Source organism: Megalops cyprinoides, chromosome 21 (genome assembly GCF_013368585.1).
Source record: "Megalops cyprinoides isolate fMegCyp1 chromosome 21, fMegCyp1.pri, whole genome shotgun sequence".
NCBI classification, from domain to species: Eukaryota; Metazoa; Chordata; class Actinopteri; order Elopiformes; family Megalopidae; genus Megalops; species Megalops cyprinoides.
Window position 1 is genome coordinate 12,981,902 of NC_050603.1, and position 13,866 is coordinate 12,995,767.

Genomic DNA, 13,866 nt, shown 5'->3' on the forward strand with positions numbered 1-13,866 from the left:
CAGCCGGTAAGAGGAGTCAATGGGCCCAACTGGGATAAAGGGGATTAATTTGAGGGACTTACCAGTAACAGGTGTACACAAGTTATTGTTCGGACCACACCGGACTTGTGCGACTGTGGTCCCCAATCCACCCCCCCACCCCACCCAAACTCTTGTCAATCTGTCTGAAAAGGTCAGCACAGCCTGGCATCCCAAAGGTCCAGCCATTTAATCCCACACAGTTTTATCCCTGCAGAGAGCAATGCAAGTGAGATTGTCTGTTTGCTCTCCAGGAAGAAGTGCTCTGATGCCCAACCCTTTTTCATCTTTTATTCCCGAAACAGCAGTTTATTTTCTGTCGTGTGACATCATTGCCTGGCTCAACAGTGTAGTCACATGACAGCAACCTGGTGCTAAGAACATTGCAAAAACAAAGGCTTGTTGATTCTGAAACTGAAAGCAGCCAGACGCAGAAGGACAAATACTTCTATTGAACAATGTCAGGAGAGTCTTCAGAATACCCAATCCCAATGCTGGAATATTGTGGTTCATTGCATAATATTTCACGTTATTAAACATAATTCTCTCAGGAACTATGAGGGAAATACAGGCTTAACCCTGTAAATATAAATATATGATATCAAAAACAGGAGGAAAATATTGTTGCCAATGTATGTCAATATATGCGATATATTTTAAAAATACATAAATGCCTGAAATTTCATATGCACATCCACTTAAGTGTTTAAACATATTACAGACATATAGGCTCATTACAACCCGATTCCACCCACATTGCACTGTATATTTTATGACATCAGGTTTTTCTGAGGGACATGCGCTGAACAGGCATGGGCAAATAGAGGTCGATGAGGGTAGAGGGTTGTAACATTCACACGTGGGAATGTCCCTTGCAAACTGAATCCCCCGTTCCCTCGCTCGCCCTCTCTCCCTCTCTCACACACACGTATGAATCCTGGCGTTAGCGTGCACTCTCATTGTCGCCTTCGCTGTTAATGTCAGGGCCCTGACAATGCTCCCCATTTGCACTTTTCCCAACGAGGGCTTAGAGAGGGCTTGAAAGCAGGGACCACTTGAGTGCCAACGCAGAAAAAAAAAATGTCAAGTGCCAATTAGGAAAGGTTTGCCACCATTCAGAGGTACCCCTCCTCCTCTAACTTTGCCCCTCCCCTTCTCCTCTGCCTCACTCCAAAACCCCTTCACCCCAACTTTCTCCAACCAGCACCTCCCCACAACAAAAGCTGTTTTTCTTTCGAGCGCTAACTGATGGGGGATCTCTCTTCGGAGAGACTGACGGCGTAAACGAACACAGCTAACGGGCCCCTCCCCCCACCCCCCCAGCCCTCTTGCTTTTTCAGGCCCCTTCGTGATGCGGGAGGCATCACATGGCTCTGTTGAATCAAGTGTTGTTGGCGGGGGGGGGGGGGGGGGGGGGGTGGACTCTTGGACAGGACAGGTGCAAGTGTGTGAAGCTGGCCTGTGGAACAGCACCCATTATTCAGAGTAAGGTGGGCTGGTGCGAGGAGGGTCGGTGCTAAATACAGTGCGATAACAAAGCAAAGCGTCTCTGAATAGCGAGCAGGGCTCAATGTGTCCATTGTGGCCCGCTCCATTGCGGGAGTTTGTCGCGACCGGTCCCTCACACAAGCGCTCATTGTGCCGAACGTATTTTCCGTGCTAATTCTTTTGTCGGCGGTTATGTATCTGACTCTAAGATGTCGTGGAGAGCTGTGTCACAGAGACAGCTTAGCTTTATACAAAAGCAGATTCTCTTTACGCTAAAGTGTAGCTGTGAAAGACAGTGCTCTGGTAACTCATGTTAATTGCTGAAAGGTACCTTAGGTTTGTTCTACAAGAAAATACAGCCCGGGCTAGACTTTTCTTTGGACATGCTGAGGATATATAAATCTGCCTAGTATTTCTTGCATGCTGTGTATGGAATGTTCAACCAAACACCTTCCTTATCATTCAGTTTCAAAAATAGTTTTCAGCCAGGAAATAATTGATTTCAATGTGTAAGTAAATATGTGCGTGACATGAGGATTGTAAGATAAGCGGACTTTCAGAGAGCAGTCTCAGATCCATTTTTGGTGGAGTGTGTACATCTGAGCTCTTGTGAAAAAAATGGGGGACATATACAGCTGCCGCACCTGCACCTTAATTCCTAGACTGGTGCAGCCTGAATGTACATCCCTTGAGCAAAAATGGCTTAATCATTAGTTCCATTCAGCAGAAATTATAGGGGTGAATCTGAGTTTTTTCTGGACCCATGATGGAGAGATACTTTAAAAAACACGAATAAAAAAAATGGTTTATGAGAGGGATGCTACAATGGCAGCTTAGTATTCAGGAGTCCCATGTCTGGAATGTCCTTGTCATGACTGTTCATTGTGATGCATAGTTATGAGTGGCCGTTCTCAGTGGCCTTTGTCTGTGTCCCTGCTGGCTGTAAAGAGAGTCTAACGCTGTCTGAATCAGCAAAGCACATGGTCGCCATCATCACAGGGAGTCTCCCCTGCTGTTGCACCACAAGTCAAGGATGGCGTGAATATCAATAAGACCTAAGTGTTTAACTTTCATTTTTTTTTTTGATTCATGATATTAATTGGGAATCAGGGGTAATTCACAAGAATACAGTACAAGTGATTTTTGATTGAACCACTTTTACTACAATCAAGACATTACTGCCACTGCATTTCCAAAGTTATTTACATAATATATTTGCAGTTTATATAATGTTTTATTGGTGAAATTATTATCTCTTAATACTCTTGAACTCATGTGTTATTTTCCATAGTCCAAAACATACAATCACACATATACACATACAAAGACACTTTCAGAGAGGTCACGGATGACACAGCAGTCAAAATTAAATGGGTGAAATAGGCAAAAAGAAGAAGATATCAAGGCAAAGAGAGATGCCATGGTTCTCTAACTACTCCTGTCCTTTTTTGCTTTGCTGGGCCACTGCTTGCTCTCTGCACTGCCCTCACCTCCTTCATGGCCACCCGCCACCTAAAAGGATTTCCCCCACATTCTTTCCCTCTTTCATTCATTTTATTTCATTCTCTCTGAGCTGATTTTTTCCCAGCCTTGATTTTCAGATGGTTGGGGTCTGATTTGCATGCATTTGCATAATGAAAGTCATTTGCATGCTCAGGGGCAGACTGTACCATGAGAACAGCCATGAAAAGGTGTGTGTGTGTGTGTGTGGCTGTGCACTGTGTGTGTGTGTGTGTGTGTGTGTGTATCTGCACACTGTGTGTGTGTTTGTGTGTGTGTGTGAGAGAGACAGAGGGAGAATGAGTGTGTGTGAGAAAGAGAAGGTGTGCATGTGTGTCTCTGTGTGTGTGTGTGTGTGGGGTGAGAGAGAATGTGTGAGTATTTGTCTGTGTGAGAGAAAGTAAGTGTGAGAGAGAGTCTGTGTGGTTATGTGTGTGTTTGTGTGTGACAGAAATTATGCGTTCATCAGGTACTGAATCTCTTTCTTGTGATCTCAGTCTTGAGATCATAGACCTGGTCTTATTCTGGGTCTGGATCTCAACACTCATGCGATAAGTCTGGGTCTCAGTGTTGGCATATGAACTCTGACAAGCCCACGGCCTCCTCTTTGTAAACAGAAAAAAAGACATTTTAATGAGTAAAAAATAAAAATGTAAACATTTGCGGTATGTTACAATGTAGAGTATTAGGTTGTCAATTCTACAGAAATGACCTTTGCTGCCAGAAATTTTAATTATGTTTAAACAGGTAGCATGAAAAATCTTTACTCATCCATTTGTTTATGTTTATGAGTTTTATTAATGTACGTTTACATTTAGTCATTTAGTGTAGTTTACACTTCATCTTTGGTGTGCATATGTGTGTATGTGTGTGTATATGTGTGTAAGTGTGTTTGTGTGTTCACTTGCATGTGTGTGTGTGTGTGTGTGTGTTTGTGTGTTCACCTGTGTGTGTGTGTGCCTGAGATAGAGAGAGAGTGCATTTGTGTATACAAGTACACATGTGTGCGTGTGTTTTCATGTGTGTGTAAGTGCATATTTGTGTCTTTGAGTGCAGGATGCTGGAGCTACTTGTCTTTCGGGCAACAATCTCATGCTTCTGCCTCCCACTTCTCCCTTTCCCCTTCTGTTTTTTCTGCAGGCTTCCAATGCACTCAGAAGAAGAGTGAGAGAGAGAGAGAGAGGAAGACAGAGGGAGAGAGGGAGGGAGGGAAGGAGGGGCCTTCCTCCCAGCCCCACCTCGCCTTCCCTCTCCCCAGCCTCCTGCACCAATGCGTCCCCCCCCCCCCCCCGCCTCCACCTCCACCCCTCCCTCCTCGGCTGCTTGCCCCCTCTTCTCTTCTCCTGCATCGCGAGACGCAGCCTGCAACCACCATCTTAGGAGGAGAAGGCTGGCATGAAATGGAAGTGGGAACCCGCGAAGGTAAAAGCGCTTCGCCGTTTGTTCGTCCGCCTGCAGCGCCAACCCGCCCGCCTGCCCGCCTCCTTTCCCCCTCTCCTCCCCATCCCTTCACCCACTGCCAGTCTAGAAGCTGCTTTAATTACCCGCCGCGTGTTAATTGCCCAGATCGTGGAGCGTGCTGATAGGCATAGGGGTGGGGGGTTGTGGGGGGCGGCGTATATCAGCCGGTCTCCCTCGACGGGGCCTTTTTTTAAGCAGGCATTCAGAGGGCATCTGTGGTCCTCCGCTCCCATGCCGCAGCTCTCGTGCCCCTTTCGCCAGATGCCGCAAATGGCGGGGAGCAGCCATTTTGGGTGAATCACACTCGGAATAATTATGCGAGCCTTTGCCATCAGTATTAATTTGGTAATCCACAGTTTTCTTTAATTGCGCAGTCAGTACAGGAAAATGTGTTGTTTTTTTTCCCCAGACATCACTATACATTTATGACAGACACAGACAGACACACCACTACAGGTGTACTTAATGCTTATATTTTAGCAGTGCCCAGTTCTCACTGCAGAGCATGTCTTTTAAATGCCATGTGCACACACACTCACTGTGACATCAATCAGGGGCCAGAGATTAGGAAGACAGGGAGCAGGGATGAGAAAGTACAATCTAAGTGGGCGAGGGCAGTTAGCCCAGGTGGGTTCAGTGACCTGATAAAAAGGGAGGGGCAGATGAGGAAGGAGAAACATGATTTGAACCCGCAGTACCTATAGCCTTTAGGGCAAGTAGGCAAAGGTGAGATAAAGCTCATATAATTCCGGCTCAATACTTTGCTTGGGCCATGGGATCTTGAGTTCAACAAAATTGTGTTGGTTGTCACACCAATCTGTTACCAGCTTGAATAAATACTGTCATATCTGTCTGAGTTTTAAAACACTCTAATTCTGGGCTTGTGTGTAGCCACTTTGTACTCTATTTATATTTTGATTCAATGGAACCAGGTATTTCACAAAATTGAATTATATGTGATTGTCTATTCACAAAGTAATGAAGCCCTGCAAAAAATAGATCATGCATTGGAATTAATATAAAAGAAACCCTCAAGCCAAATAAATTGAAAACCTTATTAAACTGAGGGAAGACTGGACCAGACCAGAAGCCCTACTCCAAACCATACATAGACATGCTAGAAATATAATAAAACAGAACACTATCTCTGGCTCCATCACTCACAATGAGCTGCTTATGGGAGTCAGTGACAAAAGAGACAGGTATAAAATTCAGCAAAAATCTCCTTTTATGGTAAGAAACAACTTAAAAGCACATATTAGATGACCTGTGTGTAAGACTGAAACCCATTCAACAATCACATCACTCCAGACAAATGTGATTGCTTATAACATTGTTACTAACAATATTGCAACTTCAATTCAACTATATCTAGTTCAATTCAAGTTCAACAATTCTATAAAAGTTAAGTACTGGTATACAGTAATGTACTTGATCACTCAAATATGACATGTATGCATATTAAAAATAGACAATGAGATTGACATTTTCATTTCTGGAGAAAATACTGACCCTAATATCTGGTCAGTAGCTCTGTATATAGAGAGAGAGAGTGAGAGAGAGAGAGAGAGAGAGAGAGAGAGAGAGAGAGAGAGAGAGAGAGAGAGAGAGAGAGAGAGAGAGAGAGAGGGAGGGAGAGAGAGAGAGAGAGAGGGAGGGAGAGAGGGAGGGAGAGAAAAAGAGTGTGTGAGAGTTGACAGCAATGTCTCAGCAGAGAGGAAGGTTTTCTTTGTGTCTCTGGGTGTGTATTGGGGAGGCCAGCACTAAGACTAAGTCTCACATTGTTCCCCGGGGGCAGCTTGTTGTGGTGCACCGTTATTTAGGCCAGGGAGCAAGAGGTCTAAAACCTGCTTAAGCAAAACACCAATTAGAGCCAGCTGGGCCTGATTAAGGGAGGGGGGGGTGGGTTTGGGGTGTAAACAATGCACCCTATTGTCCCTGAATCGCAGAGAAAACTCCTTTTGTTTGTGTCCACTTATCAGAGGCAGAGATAATGCCACGCTCTCTCCCGTATTGTAGTGCTAACAGTGAACAACACAAGTTTATTGTTCCTGTTAAGAGGATGAGGAGGAGAGAGTTTGGATGTCGTACCATAAGGTGTTTTGTTCCAATTACTATCGCAAATCACCGAGCCCGTCTGCATGTTCTTCCTTGCATAACACACTGCCACCATCCAGTTGGACAGGGCCATTGCAAAACCAAAATGACATTTTTTGGTTGCAAGAATCAATTAATTCACAGGAATCAAAATTGAAGGGGAAACTGATCCCCGCCAACCTGCTTTCAGTGGATCATGCACCGGCCTGTCACAGGTCCACATTGCATCATTATATATGAACTCTGACCATCGTACGAGCGCGATAATTCACCTGAAACTCTGCCTCTGTAGAGAAAACGGGACTGAGGAGGAGTGTAATGTTGACATGATTTACAAATTGAAAAGTTCATTTAATATTATCAAATAATTAAAACAAATTAAAACAAATAAGTCAAAGTAAGTAAAAATATATTTATAAATACGCATTATGTTATATGTTATAATTGGTAGCGTTTTGATGTAGCCGTTTTTCCATAAAGCACGCTTAACTTAAATGGATGTGAATTTAAACAATAAGTGGGTAACTATACAGAGCAGGAATGAGAGCTCAAACCCTCTCTAAACGGTAACGCAGCAGCACGGGTTTGTTGAGGCAGGCTGTGGATGGGAGAGACAATGCGCAGGCGGCAGGGCTGGATCTACTGTGGGAAAATGTGTGGAGGTAAAACAATAGGGCGAGGAGACAGTGAAGTTTGGGGCCTGGCACCACTAATGAGATGGTGAGGAGTTAAGAGGGGGATCCGAGGGGGCTGGGGGTGGGGGGGACGGGGGGGGCACGGCAGCTTGCGTCTGGACGGGTGCGTCTGGACGGCTGGGGCAGGGGCCCATTCGGGTCCTGTCTGGGTCTGCGAGGCGTGGTCCCACGCAGCCCTCGGGCTGCCTGCCCCCGGTACAGTTGCTAGGTGACCAGCTGGGGCCTATGGCTCTGGAGAGGCACCGGGCATGGGAATTGTGCCGTAATGGGCCCTCACGCTGGCACGGCAAACCCCACGTCTTTCCCCCCTTCCTCCTCCTCCTCCTCTTCTCCTGCACACAAACCCCCCCCCCCCCCCCCCCACCCCCCTCCCCTCCTGGGATGCTAGGGCCTGGGAAGGACTTCAAGTTCACGGTCAGACCTCCTATTGAGCTGACAGGCTAACTGTTTGCTCAGTTTGGGTCTCTATTCAGAGTTTTTTTTGTGGGCGGGAGCGTGTGGGGGTGGGGTGGGGGGCTTGAGGGACACTGTAGCACTGTGATGGCCAGGGTAGCCAGATTTCTCATTGAGGGGGCAACAAGAGGAGGGGGAGAGAGAGAGAAAGAGAAAGACAGAGAGAGAGAGGATGCGCATAAATAAGATTCCACGCATGCAGTTTGCCCAAAACAATCTGTGTACCCCACAACCCCAGCCCCCGAGACTCACCTCCCCCCCCAGCCTGACCCATATGCACACGCACACAGTCTGCCTCCTGTCTCTCTCAGCTTTCTTTTTTGCTGCGATATAAATAAGTCTAAAACAGACTCACCCTCAGACCCAATCCCCAGTAATTAATTGACTCAGCAACAGACAATACCTCTTACCTAAATTTTTAAAATGTATAGCTGAAAAACAATACAAAGCAACCTATGCAATTTCATCGTTTCCCTTTCCCCTTCACACTCGATGCATTTGCATGAACGCAAGTGCTTTGAATGCCACCATAACATTTGAAATGTTACACTAATGTCAAAAATAGGCCTGCGAAAATTCACAGTATCTGCTCCTCATAGTGGTGGGTCTCTTGGACTGCATGAGTAATACACCATCAGTAATAAATCAGAACAGCTGCACTTAAAATTGTTTCCCGTGTTTTGTTAGTGGCACAACCTTTCTCCACAAAATACTTTTAGTAAGCACAAAAGGGGGGATCAGAAATTAATTCCCCATCCCCGTCCTGAGGCGACTGAGGCCTTGTTAAAACTACAACCCCAAATCCCAGCTCACAAGTTTTAATAATTTAAGTTGCTCGTGTGAGCCGCTGGTTGCTCTCGCTGCTCTGTGAACCCCCCGACCCCGGCGCTCCCAGCACAAGGCCGGTCACATGTTTCTTCTTTGCCTCGACACCCCAGGATGTACCAGGGCTCCGTGAGCACCTTCAACTTTGCCCCCAATCCGTCCGGCAGACCGCCACCACGCCACATGTGAATCCTGCACACGCGACACCCGGCATGCGCCTGAGAACAAAGGCTAAGCCGGTCACTTGCTTTGCGAAACGCTTTTTTTTGTCTCAAAACAAGGAGCTTAACACGTTCCTCTCCCTCTTCCAGGCGGAGAATGGCGCTGAACCTGCAGAAACTGCACGTCAAGAGCGGGCGTGATAACAGCATGACCTGCAGGGGACAGCCATTGCAACACCAGCCCTGCGATCCTCCCTGATAGCAGCAGAGCCTTGAGCCCCGCTTGCCGCTGCGCCCCCATGGGCTGCCCCGTTTCTGTTCACTCCTCACCCCAGCAGTCGAGGGGCTGACATTGCAGGACTCTTGGCACCAGGTGAGAACCAGACATCAGTCAGTCTCCTGGCCTGGCCTGGGTCAGGCTGGATCACATCAAACACGCAAACCAGGAGCTGGGAGTTCCACCAGCTGGCTGGGTTGCTCACAGGGCAGTCACGCAACGCTGGGATATACCGAGCCAGGATGGGGGGAGAGCTTCAAGAGCTCTGCCTCTGCAGTCTTCCGGTCCTCTGGAGGGTCGAATAGATGGATGTCCACATGGTGCCTCCATCGGTGCCATCAGCTGTGCATCCCTTTTCCGCTCACCCTTCACCTGAACTACCCTACACTGTTGACGGATGCTACGCTCTGGCAGAACCCTGCTCTCAAGTCAACAGTGGAAGAAATACCAGGAGCTGAGCAAGGCCATTACATCAATAGGACAGACACTTTACACCCCTTGTGCTTCCCCTGTGCAGTTTGCTAGGTGGGTTTGGAGAACAGAGGCCCTCTCCATTGAGGATAGCTGCAGGAGCCACAGGACCCTCTTTGGGGGGGGGCAACACTACACCCCCCCTTACATCAGCTGGACATTCCCACACATCAGTGCTCCCTGGAATCGGATCAAGAGTTAAATAGAGCGTCAGATTCTCTGCCTACAATAACTGCCCAATGCACAACAGTGCACCACAAACATCTGCTCACCGAGATTACTCAAACAGAATCTGAGAGCATATATTACTCTAAAGTATCTACATCCTCTGCAGAGGAGACATGAGTCAATGTACCAGGCAATGCAAGTTCCAGAATATGCGGAATCATTTAGATATATTGTTTTCAGTAATGCAATTTCATGCATACATGTAAGAATGCACTTCATAGTATGTGCAGTGTATATATATTTCTTCGTTTCTGTTAGTTAATGATTAAATTTGTTGCAAGTTAGCTGTTAACCTAGTGATCATGTTTTTCCTTTTTAATTCTTAACCTAGTGGAATTACTTTGTGCCTTAACATTTTGAAGCACTGTGAGAGTATAATACAGGGTAGTCTAACACAGAGTAGTGATGCCCTTTTATTCCATGGAAGTCTTCATGTTCCTGTTCTTGCCCTGCCCTCCTTCTGATGGCTGGCAGGGAGTGACAGATACCTGAATGTGAAAACCCACGGCAGCAGTGAAGGAAACTGCACTGTGATTGGACAGCTCCGTGTGTAGGGTGACACACAGGTGAAGGAGTGAGCTGTCACCTTTAGCCTCTATGCAACTGTGTGGGACATGCAATCAACTGAAAGAAATAGCCCCCACTCCCAGTGTGTGGCAGTTTTGAGCCCTCTTTTGTGTTTTGTGATTGCAGACTTCTAAAAGCTAAAACACACTTACAGAGCAAAGTGCAATTTCAAAAATCAAAAACAATTGTTGAACATGGCTTTCTATTGCTGGTTAGAGCTTGAATGCTTAAATTGTAAGGGGATTTAGTTGGGTGTGAGGGGTTACCAACTTCTACTTTTTTGTATATAAGTCAAATTCAAAAGGGAGTCTGTAAGTTGTGAAAATGCATTGTTGGTCTCTCTCTCTGAAACACTAAAAGGACAATTTGAAAACAATGTCAGATTAGATGTACCACACATGTGCCAAGTAGACGACCGTTACAAAGGTAGCTGAAAAAAGCTTGGCACATGCAACCATTTTTGCTGTTTTTCAGAATACATCTGCATGTTCAATTTAAGCAGTATAAAGTGTATATTTTTTCCCACAATGCAACAGCACTATCACATCCATTATGCTACATGGTTTACAGCTGATAGAGAGATGTGTTAGCAGAAGTCAAGTACTTTTAGTGAGTAACTGAGGAAACCGAGGCTTTATGAACACCATAGTGGGTGGAGCCTCTGAATTCTCACATGAACTGAGCAAAAGACTGCCATCCATAACAAAACACTGTGTGATTGGCACAAATCAGTGAGTCAGTGATAACCCATGATAGCTCTACTTATGCTTGAGTTTATAAGTCTTCATTCTTTCATTGCTACCTTTCTCAGACCATTTTGCATCACTTTAACTTTCATTTAGACTATCAAGACACTTTATCTTGGGTCTATCCAACTCCTATAGAGCCACAATTTTAATAATATGCAAAATATTAGTGAAGACTATCATTAGTGAGGACTATCACATTACTTTTTATGAGTAATTCTGTATTAACTTTTTTCCGGGTAGTGGCAAGTTTTTTTTAATCCTTTTAAACTATGCAAATAGCACTGTTTTGTATCAAGAAAATCACAGTTCTATGGAGCTAGTGCAATTAAAAAAGGACTATCATAGAGTAAATTAGTTTAATTCCTTATATATATTTGGGTAGTGGCAATGTTAATGACAATTAATGATTAACAGTTAGAACATTTTAGACTAAATGGAGAGGTTCTAACTTTTGTGCTTGGAAAGAGTTCAGTTGGTTGCAGTCCTTGTTTACAGAAGAATGTTCTCATTGCACTGAATTAGACAATCTATGCAGAATGTTGTTTGTTGTAGCGAATGAAGAGCCACTTGTGTAGTGTTACTCTAATGCAAGCACTGCTTGCTGAATTTGCACTGTGTGACCCCCCACCCCACCCCCCCCAAACCCTGTACCACATTTGCCTTCACCATTGACAGTGCTTTGTCATGGATTAGTTTACACAATCAATAAATGTTTACATTTGAAAAAGCTCCTTCTCTGTCTCCCTCTCACTTCCGTCTGTCTGTTCACAAATGTGTGGGACTTTTTTTTTATTAATTTTGAATTTTGACAGGCTAGACCCCTTGAGATATGACATCTCTCAAGGGTGTCCTGTGTAGACACCACATCATGCACTTTAGACGCTTTAGAATGGCAGATTACATTGTTCAATTGCAAGATTGCGTTTCTAAAAATGGATTTTTAAAAGCTGTTGTACAGTTAGACATGAGATACTATTCATTTTGCACACCTTTTGCTCCTAGTACTGTTCACAGCACTCAGTTCACTTCACACAACCCAACAGTATATGCATATTCTGCACATGAAAAAGGTTAAATCATTGTGCATTTTTATGTATACATTGCAGGTCTAGTTTAAGGGTTTTGTTTGAATTTGCCCAACTTTCAAGGTTTGCCACAGGGAGGACAACATAAATACAATTGTAGGACACTGAATATGAGACTGTGCCCTGCTAAACCCCCCATCCAGGACCACCCCCACCCATGTAGGAAGCTCAAACACCCATAGGTAGCTGTTCTTACCTTTCTTTCCCTAGGGAGGATCCAGGAGGGGGGTATTCAACCTCCTTGGTTTACAATCACTCACAATTCTTACCTCAACAAAAGATCACTCAACACGTTCCCCCTGTGAACCGGTAATGGACATAACAGCCACTTCCCACAAAATTAAAGCTGAATGTAAGTGGCTCCCCTCTCTGTTTGACAAGATTAAAGTCTATTGCTTAACAGAGTCAGTCTATTCAGCACTGGCTGTGGGGGTTTGTGGGTGGTGGTGGTGGTGGAGGAGGGGGGGGGGGGTTAACTTTGGGTCCAGCCAGCCATTTAAATGCATGAATCAATCAGTGCCTTAATTGAACGAGTTTAACGTCATTCCCCAGCACAGGGAGGCTCAGTGGTCTAAAGAGCGCTGGAAATACTGCTGCACTCTAGGACTGGAACGGAGTAACCCTGGCTTACAATGGCTGAATGTGACTTACGGTCAGGCACAGGCAGAGATGGCACAGGCATTTGTGGCCTTCCAGTTCACTAAATGATTAAGTATGCTCCCTATGAATTTGCCATATTGTATGAAAATGTTTATTTGATCCGAGTAGATGTAACAAGTGAATACACCATTCTTCCTCTGCACACAGCAGTTATGACAAAACAGCTTACGATATGGATTACGATCAGAAATGGCAAGGTTTTTTATGCAAAATGAGCAGACATCTTTACTACTTGCCCCAACATGGATGGGGAGAGACTGTTTAATTTTATGCTAGTATCTTTTACAACTCCAGGTGACATACAGTGACAAAATGTACAAATAAACACTCCCGCCAAAGTATACATTACAAGGTCCCTATTAATCAGCCGATTTTACAGTGGGGGTCCTGGACCTGCCGTCAGCCCCCACCCCGCTGCTCCTCTGCTGTGTTATTCTACCATAATCTCATTGTCTGTTTTGTCAAACTGCCAACAAACTAGTTCCATTAGCTTAAACAGAGGTATAATGAACTGAGCAGTGAGGCTTTTTCAGCACTGTCATCCTATGCAGATGCTGGAGGAAAAAAGCTTTTGTCAGATCAAGAGCGTGGCTGGATTTTCGGGAGGGTGGCATTAGGCCGCAGTAAGTAAAAACCAGAGATGTTAGTGTATGCTCCAGAACCTTTGCAAGACAGCCACTCTGCCCTTGTGCGTCCACCTTTCAGCAGCTGTTTGCACACCAGCTACACCAAGGCTGCAAATCAGGACTAAAAAAGGTATTTCATGAAGGCCAGTAAGGTCATCCTGTGCACTTTTATGCATAGAGCCAAGTCAACAGCCAGCATCATGTAAAAGGTGTGCGATAATGTAGTCATAACTTCTGTGTGCGTATATGTGTGTGTATGTGTAGTATATAATTAATATAATGCAAATGCAAGATAACATTACTCTATCATTTTTTTTGTCATCACGCAAATGCAATTTTAAAAAATAAAGGTGGTATTACAGATCACTGTCATAAGCATGTGCATGTTACTATGACAAGTATTAAGAATATGTATTCTGCTCTATGTGTATGCTAAAATGATAATAATTGTATGCTTAGATTTTATCTTGGATATCAGTTTTCCAGACTGATGATCAATTATTGT